Source organism: Rhipicephalus microplus, chromosome 8 (genome assembly GCF_043290135.1).
Source record: "Rhipicephalus microplus isolate Deutch F79 chromosome 8, USDA_Rmic, whole genome shotgun sequence".
NCBI lineage: Eukaryota > Metazoa > Arthropoda > Arachnida > Ixodida > Ixodidae > Rhipicephalus > Rhipicephalus microplus.
The window spans coordinates 61,608,063-61,621,905 of NC_134707.1; positions in this window are offsets into that span (position 1 = coordinate 61,608,063).

Genomic DNA, 13,843 nt, shown 5'->3' on the forward strand with positions numbered 1-13,843 from the left:
AATTCGTAAATTACCGGCGTAGTTACGAGGATTCGTCACTCGCGTACACTGCCTCCTCTCTCCTTTCGTCCCTGGAAAATCGCTGGAAAGCCGAACAAAGGGATGACACCAGAAAAAGTAGCCACAAAGCGCGTGCCACAATAGCGCGTGTCAAAGCTTTGATCACTAGTTTTTTTATTTTTCTCAGTACAAAGGGGGTGGATAGCTCTCAGCGCCACCACGAGCGCGCTAGTGTAATTCTGCGCAGCTTAATTCCAGCGCTGTAGAACTTGGCGCAGGTACGTGGAGGCACCTCGTGGTGGCCGCCGTAAGCGTGTGGAACACGGCGTGGCCTCCGCGATGAGAGCCGCAGCGCGTCGTCGCTTGTTGCCGAAGCCACTCTCGAAGGCCACGCGCGCGGATGCTCAAATATGACAGTGTTTTTTTCTGCTGAAACGTAACCTGGCTTGCGAATCGCCGAATTTGTCGAGCGGGCAATGTCTGGCGTCTTCGGAACGAATTTATGAATTGCATAGCCTGTGTACCGTCATAACATTAGATTCATGCTTACAGCTTGTCGAAAGGCAGTGTTTAGAGCCGGAAACACGAAATAACACAACTATATATATATACCAGCCATACGACAGACCATAGGAGCTCTGCTGGGGAGCTCTGCTGCTCAAGCTGGAGTTAAGGCCGTTGATGTCGGCAGACAGAGGACTCAGCCCGTGTGCGCCACAAAATGAAGATATGTACCAAGAAGCTCCTAGCGCAGAATATTCATGCATGGTAAAGCATACCAAGAGGTAAGCAGAGGAAAGTGAAGCTGATGAGAAAGAAAGAAGGCGGGCAAGGGTAAACCATAGCATTACATAGTACAGTAGAGCATATTAAGGGGTGGGAAAGAGGAGCTATGGAGACGAGGTGTGGCGTGGGACTTAGGAGGTGGTCAAGGAAGATAGATATGCTAATAAAAAACGATATAACTCAATCTGAGCTTGTAGGGTGCTAGCGCTTGCACGCCATCTGCACTGAAGATTGCACAGACGTGGACCTGTCTTTAAGTTTTCAAGTGCACGCATTTTCACAGCGCAAGGTTTGAATTTTCCCCTTTTTCATAACACATTCACATAGTAGCACATTTCGAGCACCTGTGAGGTATGCAGAAAACAGAAGCAATGGCGTCTGCGTTCTGGCGCCGACAGTGGCGTTGGTCATCCCTGACAACGCAAGGCCGCCTGCTCAGACTCTTTTGGACATGACATAAACACGTGGTGGTTGTCACGAATCTCAGGGGTTGCGTTCTCACAGTTTCTTCTATTTGTTCCTCATGAACGCACTTTAGGGGAGTTATTCAGAGCTGTGGGTGGTGAAGAGCGGTGGGCGGTATTCTACCAGTGCCAACCGAGCTGAAAGCTCTGGTTAACTTCAAAAGATAAGAAAATCCCGTATACTATAATCGCTTACTTCATTAACACAAATGACGCTGCATAAAAAAGTTGGCGCTGGAATGATATTCCAAAAAGGGGTTCGCGTATGGCGCTCCCAGTGACGCCAAACGAGACGAATGTGTAAGCGCCGAATCACCGAAGTAATACGGAAAGATGGGCTAGTTGGTTTTGTTGCATACTGAAGCTTTAGTGCACACACACGACGACAAATACGATAGGGATTGCGCAGGTCTCTGTGTGTCCATTGTATTTCTCTTCATGTGTGCGCGCTAAAGCTGCAGTATGAATCACCGGGTACGTTATTCCATGCCCCACATTCTTATGTCTACGTTACCGTGAAATGGCAGAATGTGGACGAAAGTGGCACGCACTGGATTTCAGAAAACGCCTGCGGTGTAGAATCTCTTTTTTCTGACCAGATAGCCTTCTCCAAGCCATCTAAGGACGCACGTGAAATTGATATCGCTCCGTAATATTTTCCCGCTGCGTTATCGAGAGCAAGCGCAAGCGCAATCTTTTTCCGTGTCGATTCCTATTGTGAAGAAACACGCCGCCCGCCAGATGTCGCATCTCAAGTACACATTTGGGTCTGTTACGGCAGACTGAACTACAAGGTCAGTTCTTAGTCGCTCACGCCGATTCAGATCCAGGATAGGGTCTTCGTTGGCAGGCCATATTTCTTCGGCAAACTCCTACAGCTATCCGTGCCAAGAACAGCGCGGAGGCTCGATCATAAACAGTGGACTACAGGAAGCGCGTAGACATCTGCTGCGCCACTAAACAGCACTTTCGAGACTCGTGCTGTCACACTGCACAGCGACCGTCTGCCCACATCACACGACTTTACGAACGAGGCCCCCATTTTCAGCCAGTCATGGAAAAAGAGGACATCCACACACTGTGCCTTCACATGAGACACTTGTCCTTGGACCAAGTGCGCAGCCTAGAAGATGACAAGGTGATACTGGGCCTGCGCCTCGGAGAGGTCCAGGATAGGAAAGAGGCCCGCGACAAAGTCTGTGCTGCCCTAAAATCAGGTGAGTCACGCCTGGTGCGACTTCGCAAGCTCGCTGAGGCCTACTGTTGGCTCTTTGTGGGAGGACTTGCCGTGCCTGGCGATGTGTTTCCCCGGCACGAGTTGTGTGGCGCGAGTCCAGCCTCTTGTCGACGACATCCTCGAGTGCAAGTGCGACGACATTTTTCTCGACTGCTACACTGGCATCGACCAGACACTAGCTCAAGCCAACATTCATCCAATGCAATTTGCAAGTGGTATAGCGGGAGTGTTAAAATCGACTTTGAAACTGTAGACTATCTAGTGACACTTGGACGTCAAGTACAAGTTCATACTCACTGACAGTATCTGAACGGCGAGACTAATGCAACGCGGAATGTGGCCATATGTAATGGTACGCCTGCTTCTTTACGTCAGTGTACCATTGGTCAAGTTGTTATGGCGCTTAATTGCTAGCCCGAAGATCGCGGGATCGAATCTCGACCTCGGCGTTTGCATTGAGGCGGAATGGTCGAGCCCGTGAGGCTAGGGATAGGTGAACTTCACAACACCCCATGTGGTTGAGTTTCTCGAAGTCCTCCTGTACGCCATCTCTCGTAATAATATTGCAGTTTTCGAACGTTAAGCCCTAATATGTAATTTTACCTTTACGTCATTCATTTACTAACCTATAGCAAACTACATAGCGGGCTGTCCGTGAGACCAGATTTATTGGAGGTGCTTGGTATTATTATGGAAGGAATGATTTTGCTGCCGCTAGGAATAGGTATCGGTAAACGGGTGATCGCGCTCTTCCCGTCCAACGCCCAGCGCACGGAAGTTTTGAAGTTAGACGACTCTAGTTGGGTGGTGTGAAATAGGCAGTATGGAAGCGCTATACAAAAAGAAACTGATTTCTTCAATGAAATTCTTCGAGTATGTTTCTGAGGAGTCTGCGCTCCGTAAAGAGCAGGTCTTTGGATGATCCGTGGTTCTTAAGTGTGTGCGCAACAGTTTTTCTGACATTCCGTGATGTTTCATTTCGAAGGTCAACGATTGTAGTGGACAGCTGGTCTAGCACTCAAAAAAAGTTAATATTACGCTCCTGGTCGCTTTGCTATTTCATTATTGTGAGAGATATGGCACGTGTGTAAAGTCTGCTGGCTTGGCACTGCGTGCCGGTGATATTAGTTTGGGGAAGAGCATATTGCGTGCGTGCGTGCGTGCGTGCGTGCGTGTGTGTGTGTGTGTGTGTGTGTGTGTGTGTGTGTGTGTGTGTGTGTGTGTGTGTGTGTGTGTGTGTGTGTGTGTGTGTGTGTGTGTGTGTGTGTGTGTGTGTGTGTGTGTGTGTCATATATAACCTCCTGGCGCAGTAACCTCCTTGACAGGAAGAATATGCTCCGTCTCCGAACTCAGCTTTGACGATTCGGCTACGCAAGGAAAAAAAACATGGTGAGAGCAGATAGTAAACAAATTCCGACTCAACCATCAATGTTTCAAGGTAGATATGAACTGCTCGTAATAAATTACACTTAGCATGTGTTGACGACGTTCCCCCATTGCGGGATATTAGCACGCAAGGACCACACTAGCACTTCCTCCGTAAGAGGGCACTGCTAGGAGAGAGCGACGTTTTTGATGCACTCGAACCTAGGTTCTTGCTTGCAAGGTTCCTTGTGACGCAATACTGCATACCTTCACTGTCATGTAAAAGTGTATATGTCTCGACCAATTTTACATTCTCGGCTCGCCATTCGAAGAATCTGGGCGTGCAATCACGAACAAATTGTCAATACAACCTCACACGCCCACTATAAATATATCAACTTGATAGGCGCATGTCAGCGGAAAACAAGGGAGGTACGAAAAACTATCTTCGCATGATCCTGCAAAAGACGAACTTATCCCTCCGGAAAACGGGAGGGGGGGGAGAGAATACGTAAAAGATAAGAGTTAAGGCGCTTGATTTCTTTTTTGTGTAAGTTAATCGAAGGCCGGTTCACGCATGCGCTAATATTATTTTACTGGATACACCAACACGCAAAGTACGACTGAAGAGTCACAGGGGGAGGTGAGCAAATTAATGAAAGTTGACATCTTAGTGCAAATCTATCGCTGATATGTTTAATTTTGTGCGTGACAAAATAAATCGGCAATATACTTTGTGGTATGCTTGACGTTTTGCTAAGTAGTTGCCTGTCTAAAATTTTTATGGCACGAATTATGCGCAGGCAGGCTATGAATAGAGGCTTGTAATTATTTCGGTGCACTGGCGCGCCGAAACACTTTCGCTCGTTGTACCGGGACTGTATCGCGCATATGGCCTGTTCACTACTTATCTGCACGTGTGTTGTTCACCTGGCCTGACGTTTTCATGACACAAAACTCGCTTACATCAGCTGTAAACAGCCATTGATGTGACGGATTTTTATGGCTCGTGGTCGGCGTTCTATCGCCCTATCCTGAATATAAATTGTACACGCTGCCCGATGAAGCGCAGCTCTGTGATCGGCTGCAAAAGCAAGCGGACATTTCATGGCTGTTGTCTTGACCCTTTCGTTTCAGCGTCAGTTCGAAACGCGAGTTTTGTCATTTTGGGCTATTGTGCTTGTAGGAGACGTTCCCACCCCACTTGTTTGCCTGTGGGATACACAACTTTTGACTAATAAAATAAAGTTTCTTTGTCAAACCTTTCTTTTTCGCCTTCCTGTAATCCAGCATACGGCTATTGGCGAGCCGTAACGACAAAGAAAAAAGGAACGTGGGCGTATCTTTAAAAAGAAAGTAACAGCACGCAAAAAAAAGACATGTTGCTGATTTCTCGTCGTATTTAACGTAAAAGCAAGACGTCGATCGTTTCTGCTATGGGAGGCCAGCGCTGCATAGGTCTGTAACTGGTCTCTTGTGTAGTCGCCGTGAAAGGGGGAGGGCTTTGCAATCTTGCCGCTGGTTCCATATCGTCAATGACTGCTTGTTTCGCTCGTCGCGAGATGGCGCGGAAAGAAGCCGTGGTTGCTCTCGCTCCCAGTTGAACGCGCTGGCAGCAGCCGCCGGAGCACGCAGGACACGCGCTTCCTTTCACAAAAATTGACACTGATACATTCACCTTATAACTATTCGCTCAAAGCAAGCAATACAGGATAGTCTACATGTATTTGATTCGCATTACGCTAATTACTACAGCGCGTGGGATCTGCCGAATGTTCTTTTTTGTTTTAAGCTAAAATTATAAAGGGAAATTGTTCTCCTGAGGTGTTTTCAGAACAGCCCTGCACACCCACCCCTGTCCCCTCAGGTTTAGCTTGAGACACAGCTATGATGCATGCACTTGTTTTGCTTGCCTTTTCGAAACCGTTTGCGAGCATATCAAGCTGTTTGCTACCCTACGAGTAAGGAAAATAAGGCGTTACAAAAAAAAGAACAAGCAGTTGTTCCATTTACGAAAGAAACCGATGAGCGAAGCTCCTTAGAAGTAGGTTGCGAAAAAAAAAATGTTCATGCAAAAATTAGATGAGGCCATTAATCATGTTAAGTGCCGGGGTTTTACGTGCCAAAGAGAGAGGGAGAGAGAGATGTTAAAAGCCCTTGCGAGAGTCAAGGGTACCCCTTTCCTCAGGTGACGGCCAGGCCTTGAATACCGGCGTCATTTTTAGCCAGCCGGAAGACTAGATCTGGTCTTCCGGGCACGTGCCGAGTAGCATAGCCTTCCACCACACAGCTTTGGATGTGATGAATGTAAGGTTCGCGCTGTGTTTTATGGTGCGATAGCCGCATGACAAGCCCATATGTTATGGCCGAGGTCGGTGTGAGCCGCCCCAAGCGCCTTACATTGTATTGTGTGGACAGGAATGCAATGCAATACTTCTGAAACATAAATCCACGAATGGCTAGTTTCATTCCTACTAACTATACCCCATGAAACATTCGACGATGTACTCATGCTTAGCGCATGAATGTGAAATCGTTGCCTGTGCGTGTATATATTCATGATTTTCTGCTTGCGCCGTGCATGCGGCCTACTCAGCAGCCGAATAAGGCACTACTCGCCCGTGGCACCAGGTGGTGCAACCTAACCGAACGGCTTTTGGGGGCAAAGCTCTTTACGCCGGGGGCTCGTTCCCTCCTGTGTAGTAGTAGTAGTAGTAGTAGTAGTAGTGGTAGTAGTGGTAGTAGTAGTAGTAGTAGTGTAGTAGTAGTAGTGTAGTAGTATAGTAGTAGTAGTATGTAGTAGTAGTATGTAGCCACCTCTAGTTTTTGATTTGACCTATAGATGGCGTTGTGGATATCCTTGGGAATAATATAACTAGATGGCGTTAGTGGTTTTAAAAGCATATCCACGGAGTGAATGATGAGTGGGGCGAAGCGTCCGTCCATGCGTCCGCCCATTTCAATCAGAGAGACAGGCGGACGGACGATTCACGGTTTATCGATAAAACCCTCCGACGCTTCGCCCCACTCATCGTCATTTTTCTTCTACTACGGAACATTCAGTCTTCCGATACAAATAGTGACGCGGCACCGCGAGAAGCAAGAAATCGTGTCTTTATTTCTGCCGAAGAAGCAACAGCATCGTGTCGTTGAAGCGGCTCTTCGTTACCTCCGGGTGACTGTTGGCGGTGTCCTCCGGTGGACACGCTTCCAGACAGACAGCAATTGGCAGCAAACCGAGCTTTCTCTTTTACAAGTTCGGTCGTCCTCCCTTCATTCCGTGACTCGTTTGAACCAGGATGACGGTGTACGTGACGACTGCTCCGGCAAGCTGCAAATTGAAACGGGTAATTGAGATTTGTGTGCGGGTATGCGCGACCTGTGTTGAATTGTTTTTGCTTCGAACAAGAGTTTTGAAATATGTGTAACTACTAAATCGCACCCGAAAAGGCTAATTGCTGCTGTTAGTTGGTGCTGCCTAACTGGCTGAGATATACTATACTCGGGGACAACTTTCTGTGGCAATAAAGGGAAGGCTACGGAGCCAAAGTGGGCGTGTGCCACCGCTGAGGATTATAATCCCACGAATTTTCTGTGTTTTTCGCATGAAGATAGTAAAGAAAAAAAATTACTTCATTTTCTACAGGATGCTGTTTAGAAAGAGACGCTGCACGAACCCAGGAGATATTATTATTCGTTTTGTTTCATGAAGTGTTATTTCGCGTTTTTCCACGTCTGAAAACGTCGCACGTTTTAGGTGCACCTCGCGGTCAAAATGGCGTCTTCGTCTTCAGGTGAGTGCTCGTCTCCCTCCGGCTGTTCCGGCAATTCGCCGAAGGAGCTTGTGTCGAATTTGACCCTCAAATAACTGTGTAAGCGGACGTAGTGAATTCTGTGCAGCGGTATTATTCGAACACGCCCAGCATTCTGGAAAGGGAATCTAGCCGGAGTACTTGGCGGAGGAGTACATGTGCAGTAGCACCGCCTCCATAGCTTTCCCTTCATTGCCACAGAAAGTTGTACCCGAGTATAGCGTGAAATAAAACCGCCGGCCATATAGAAACGGTGGCGCGAGCTACTCGCAACTGCTGATAAGCAGGGAAAGGTTTAGAATATTCTCTTTCTCGCGCACGCGCACAAATTAAAAAACCAACACGTGTATCACAGGTGGCTGCGCACGAATTCAAATTTGAAGTCCAGCTAAGCGATAGATGGTTTGCTTGCGCAACGATTTCTGTTCAGTCAGTCAGTCAATGAACTTTATTTACAAATTGTCCTGAGGAGCCGATTCCCCTCAAGAGGGAGGGTCGGCTGCGGGCCGCACCCACGTGGGGACACGATTTCTGTTCCTTTGAATAAGGAAAGCTTCAAAAGAACCAAGATTGTCACACAATTGAACCGGTCTGTGATTTTACAGGACTACAAAGCATGAAGAGGTGAGAATTTGAGAGTACGGGGTGTCACGTGAGCCGATCGACATTTCGACAAATCAAGGTTTAAATTTCAATGTTGGAGCTCTGCAGAACACATGTCCGCTTGTCAGAACGTCGGCTACAGGGACACCCTGTACCCACGAATTCTCAGTAAAGAGGCGCGTTAACAACAATAATAATAATAATAATAATAATAATAATAATAATAATATGTGGGTTTTTATGTCCAAAGAGCTACGATATCATTATGAAAGACGTCGTTATGAAGGGCTCCGGAAATATTGACTCTCTGGTGTGCTTTAACGTGCATGCCGACATCAAAACTGTATGCGGGCGTCTGCCATTTGGCCTACATTGACATGCGGTGGCCGGCATCGAACCCGTGACCTTTCGGTCAGCAGCCGAGCACTGTAACCACTGTTCTACCGAGGCGGACTACGTCAACGCTTTTTTGCAAAGAGTTAATTAGTGTGTTTATGTTGCATATGAGAGAGCTAAATACGTCGCAAAAGGGGGCCAACAGGTTGTGTCTCCTTGCTCGTCCAAATTGTACATGTCGGACTCGGGCAGCGCACTTAGAGGAAATTGTAAATGGCGATAAATTCCTTACGGAAACAAGCATCGGTGATTTCAGGGAGAAGAAACCAGCTGCGGACAACGCCATCTCTCCAGGTTTCAATGACTTCCTCAGATAGAGCAGCTGTAAACAAAAAAAGTATTCACTGTACTGACTGAACAAAGTATGCAGTTGAATAGTCGAAGAGGTGGTGCGTTGCATTGACGGGTGATTGGGGCTGTACCCTTTGATCCAGGCAGCCTTGATTCCACGCGCTGGCATTTTTTTTCAAATACTCGCCCTTCACAATTATACATCTTGTTTCCAAAATACTCATGCAAACTTCTTTCGTGTATGAAGTCAAGTAATGAGTGGTGATGAGGTTCACGAATCCCGCGTTCAGTGTCGGGTGGTCGGCCAGGCCATGCCTGCGGCCACTTGCACGGAGGGCACGACAGCGGCTTAATTGTAGACCCGTGAAAGTGAAGAAGTGTGTGGGAATTACATAGTGGGTTGAGGCGTGGTAAAATGGTTACGATGTACCATTGCTTAACTCATAATTATCTCTAAGTTGTGAAAGACTGACTTTCACTCCTGCCTTGGTCTTAGCCACTGAGATATAACCCCCTCTTCGTAGTTCCTAGCCGCTTAAAGTCTCTACGGTGTTTTCTGAAGTCAAGGTGTGCCCTACGGCGGAGACTGTCGGTATCACAAAGTGCGGGTCAGTCTGCAAGTCCCTTTAGCTTTTTTGTTGCATGATAATTGGAAAGTTGCGCAGTTTTACGCCAATGACATAAAAAAAGAGGAACGGTGCTGTGTTGTTTTTCTGCAGAGTGCATTATAACCATTTTTTAGAAACCCTTTTTGTTGACACGATACGGCTATCGCGTATCATTTTTTTCTTTTTTTGTAAACAGGAATACGGTCATATCTTTCTGCAATCGGTTTGCGCATACCAGTGCTTGATAAGTTGCAATTACGGTTTACTTTTCTTTGTTTGGAGCGTTCTTTTGTTTCTTTCTCATTTTCCTTTCTTTTTTATGCCACGGGTGTTATATTTTGATTTGTTCACTTTATTTTGAGCCTGTTAGTACCACTCCTGCTTACAGGCTGAGCTAGAAGCTAGCAGTACTGTATAAATAAATAATAAATAAATATCTTCAGTATTTTCACGTTTTTTTTACCAAAGCCACTAGTATTCAAGACTTATTCGTCGGCGAGCCGTTTTCCTCTTAATGTGAAAATAAAAACTGCACATCAAACTTAGCGTAGATTGACAGGCAGCGAGACGCACGCCTTACCTGGTCAACGTAGTCGCGATGTTCAGAGGAGATCGCAGCTTTTTCCAGGGTGTGTCTTATCGCTCGCAATTTAAAAGAAAGGTGAAATCGACTGAAAGACACTGTGGCGGTAGGTATATCGATGCTGGAGAGCGTCGCACCTCTATAGTTAAACAGTTATTTTTCTCCTTGAACATTTGGTCGCATTAAACGTTGTCGTGTGGTATGTGTCTCCATCTACCACGTCCCCCTTAAAACACTAGCTTTGAAGCACCTTGAAAGCAGCTTTCATGTTGGCTCCAAAATCAATACGAGGGCCTTGTCATCCTTGGCGTGTTAGTTTTAAGGGCGTTAGTATTGACGTCAGCCCCACCACACGATATGACGTGAGTACTAACCCCCTTATCAGACGCCAAGGAGGACAAGGGGCCTTTGACAGAAATAGGTCCTCCTTATCGAAATCTCGGCCAGCCTGTCTGAGGCACTTCCACAGTTCAATCTGCTTATCCCCCTTTCATGTTGAGCATATTTAGTCATTTTTTAGGGGCGAAGCTCCTAAAGGCGTGGGCCTGTCTATCCCTTGTATGTATGACGTGAAAGTCCTTGCAAACATCCCACTACGTCCCATCACCGATCCATCACTTCACCCACCATTAAGCAAATACTGTTGATAAGTAGCCAATATGAAATGCAAGATGGTCGTGTATTTGTATCCAGGTGCGCGTTAAAGAACCATAGATTGTCCCACTGTGTTTATTCCTTGTTTGTACGTGACCACCTATAGTTTCACCTTTGCGAACTGCCCACTACTTCGTCCTTGCAAACATCCCACAATGACCCATCACCGATCCACCACTTCACCGACCACAAAGCCGTTATAATGAAGGGAGAACGGAAGCGACGTATAGCTACCACTTACGAATAATAAAATTTCTTGTAAAAATATATACATTGTTTGTCATGCTTCTGATAGTGTAGTGGGCGATATTCGTGGATGGTTCACGGTTTAGTGGTGAAACCCTCCTGCGGTTCGCCTCACTCATCACCATAATGTTTTCAATCAATGAATCAATCAATCAATGCACGCGCCCGCCGTCGCGGCGGGTGGAGAGTGTGCACACCTAAATTACTTTTCATACAGCGTGGCTGCGACATTTGAAACTGTTGAACACCACAGCCTGATAACAATTTTAAAGAAAGAAAGAAAGAAAGAAAGAAAGAAAGAAAGAAAGAAAGAAAGAAAGAAAACAGATCACAACGTGTAGCAACTTCAATACCACAGAAGGCTCGGTGAAACCTCAAGTAGACGCAAAGCCATAGATGGTAGGTTTAGGTGAGATATATGGCCACGATACTGCATGCTACTGAGCATCACACAGCCGGCTAGCCCACTTCTGCAGTTAAGCAAACTTCCGTACCAAAGAAAGTGTTTTTCTTCATACTCAACAACGATTCCCGAGGCGCAACAAGCCAAACCTATTAATCTGATCACGACAGGGCGTTTACGAGCAGCCTTAATAAATTACGAGAAGGCGTTTAACTCAGTCGAGACATCAGCAGTGATGCAGGCGCTACGAAATCGGGGCACCGACAAACCCTACATAAACATACTGGAAAAAATCTACAGTTGATTTACAGCCACCATAAAAAAAGCGACATAATCCCAATAAAGAAGGGTTTCCGGCAGGGAGACACGGTCTCTCTAATAGTATTCACCGCGTCTTTACAGAAGGTTTTCAGGATCCTATATTGGGAACAGTTAGGTATTAAAGCTTTTAGTAACCTACAGTTTGCCGATGACATTGTCTTAATGAGTAACTCAGCGAGCAAATTACAGCTCATCATCACGGAGTTAGACAAGGAGAGCAGAAAAGTAGGTCTTAAAATTGATATGCACAAAACTAAAGTAGCCTGCAACAGTCTCGGCAGAAAACAGCCCTTTGCGATAAGAGGAGAGATGCTAGATGTTGTAAAAGAATATTTCTACTTAAAACAGGCAGTAACTGGGGAGCCGAGCCAAGAGAGTGAAAGAACTAAGGATGGGGTGGATCATATTCGGCAAGCATTCTCAAATCATGGATGGTAATCTACCACGAACCCTCCAGAACAAGGCATATAAAAGCTGCATCTTGCCAGTACTTACCTGCGGAGCAGAAACCTGGTGACTTACAAAGAGGGTACAACTTAAATTGAGGACGACGCAGCGAGTGATGATAAACAAATGATAGGAGTGATGAACAAATGATAGGATGATAAACAAATGACAAGAAGAGAGCAGAGTGGGTCAGAAAACAAACCGGGGTTAAGGATTTCATAGTTAAAATCGATAAGAAGGAATTTACATGGGCCGGGCACGTAGCACGTAGGCAGGATGACCGATGACCATTAAGGTTAACTGACTGGATTCCCAGAGAAAGCAAACGCACGAAGGGGAACACAGAAAGTTAGGTGGGCCCGATGAGATTAAAAAGTTCGCAGGTATAATGTGACAGCAGCAAGTACAAGACCGGGTTGATTGGGCGATCATGGGAGAGGCATTTGCCCTGCAGTGGGCGTAGTTGCGCTGATGATGACGATGATGATGACATGCCAAAACCACGATATCTTTGCGAGGCACGCCGTTGTGGAGGGCTCTGGTATTTTCGGCTATGCGTTGTCATTAAACGTGCTCTGACATATCATAGTACGCGGAGTTATGACATTGATAGAAACCGCCGCTGCTGGGATTGAACACGCGGCTTTCGGGTCGGCAGCCGTAAAAGGCACGATCCACTGACCAGAGGGAACCGCGTTTCCCGCATGCTCCGTCCCAAGTTTGCGGATATTGGCCGTGAGGGGCACGCAGATCACGGATGTCAGCACGCGTCCCCCACGTGACACGGCCTCAATCCACCCAGCATTGCAGGAAGGGAGACGCCCGCATTGCGTTCCGTCTTGACCTACTCCGTCTCATAATTTTTATTTATCAGAAAAGCTTCGCGTTCTGCTGCTGCTGTCACAATGGGAAAACTCGACTACATGGTGCCTACGGGGAAGAGTGTACTCACCTCTGTGACTATCGCGTCGCTGAGGATTACGATGTCCAGGAAGTCCAGTGTCACCGACACCGTGTTGAGAAAGGCGAGAAAATTTTCAAATGTCCATAACTCTTCAACGAAGATCAAGTAGACTCCGATGCAAAAGGAGAAGAGTAACACACCACCCGAGGTCACTATTGCGTACTGCCATATGTCGTTTAGACGTCGCTTGATGTCCGAAATGGTGCAGAGGGTGAACCTTACGTCCTCGACCAATCGCGCTCGCCTTTCCGAGACAATAACGTCACATTCTTTCCTTCGCATGATGGACCTGAGAACCCCGTGCTGGTGCTCAATGTATAATCTGATCACTTCGCTGCAGGGCCTGAGGACCAGAAAGGATGCCGCGTCAAACACGTAATAAAGAAAGTTGCCCGCGATGCACGTAAGTTTCAACATTGCGCCCAGTGCTGGACGACGGCCGAGTCGGTCTACGAATTCCAGCGAGAGGTAACTACAGGTGCATACGTTCGCAACGAGTGCTGACAAAAGTAGGAAACGTATCAAGCAGCAGGTAGGTGTCATCCTGTGATGATTCCTCGGTGCAACGAACTGAACGCTTTCCTCGTACTTGGAAGATTCTCTGAAGAACCTGTGCATACTTCTCACTTTGACGGTCGCAAGAGTTGCGTTTAGTCCCACCTT